This window comes from Galeopterus variegatus, unplaced genomic scaffold (assembly GCF_000696425.1).
Source record: "Galeopterus variegatus unplaced genomic scaffold, G_variegatus-3.0.2 Scaffold2812, whole genome shotgun sequence".
NCBI lineage: Eukaryota > Metazoa > Chordata > Mammalia > Dermoptera > Cynocephalidae > Galeopterus > Galeopterus variegatus.
Window position 1 is genome coordinate 80,590 of NW_007728923.1, and position 809 is coordinate 81,398.

Below are 809 nucleotides of genomic sequence, written 5' to 3' on the forward strand. Positions count from 1 at the left end.
CCCGTGAGCTCTGTGAGGGTAAATACCATGTCTCCTTCCTCTCTTTATCACTCAGGCCCAGGTCAGTGCCTGAAGGGTCACTACCCCGCACTGGCATGTTTATGGGGCACACACGTGTTATCGGTCACTGGAATGGTGGGACACGTGTGTTTTATTAGACACTGGAATGACGGTGTCCACGCGTTACTGGACACTGAAAGGCTCGCTCACACGTTACTGGACACTGGGATGTTGGGGTACACGTTTTGTCAGAGACTGGAATGGTCAGACACGTGGTCGGACATCAGTACGTTGGCACACGTGTTACTGGACACTGGCGTGCTGGTGCACACGTGTTCTTGGCATGAGCTGTAGTTCCAGGCTCAGCCACTGCCTGCTTGAATTTCCCAAGCCCTCCGTGGGAATGGGCAGTTCTTCCTGAAGTCCTCTTTCTGTAGGGAAGGGCGCGTCGTCCATGACACCAAACCACGAAAGGACGGCAGGCACCTCGGGGAAGCAGGGGCCAGAGTGCGGCGCGCCTGTGCGCACACCGGGGTGCCTGCACATCCGCGCACGCTGACGGCCACGCCGTGCACGCGAACAAGAAACTGCAGGTGTCAGCGGGCGGCGGAGGGTGTCAAATGCACAGCGTGGCTTCGTGCCAACCATGGCGAGGTCGGAGAGCCCAGTGCCTGCAGCGCGCGCTTTCCTAGCCAGGTCCTGCGTCCTTGTGCAGGCGACGCCCCTGCCCGGAGCCGCCAGTCCACTCCCGGCCACCCGCGGACCCACTCCGGGATCCGCCGACCCACTCACCTGGCGCGGCCCCCGCG

The 809-nt window shown here is 61.6% G+C and overlaps 1 protein-coding gene across 1 annotated transcript in view; it reads left to right on the forward strand.

The window, feature by feature from the left end:
• Window positions 1-809, forward strand: part of MCF2L (MCF.2 cell line derived transforming sequence-like) — a 203,498-nt gene that overhangs the window by 65,433 nt on the left and 137,256 nt on the right. The gene's annotated exons all lie outside the window — the stretch shown is intronic.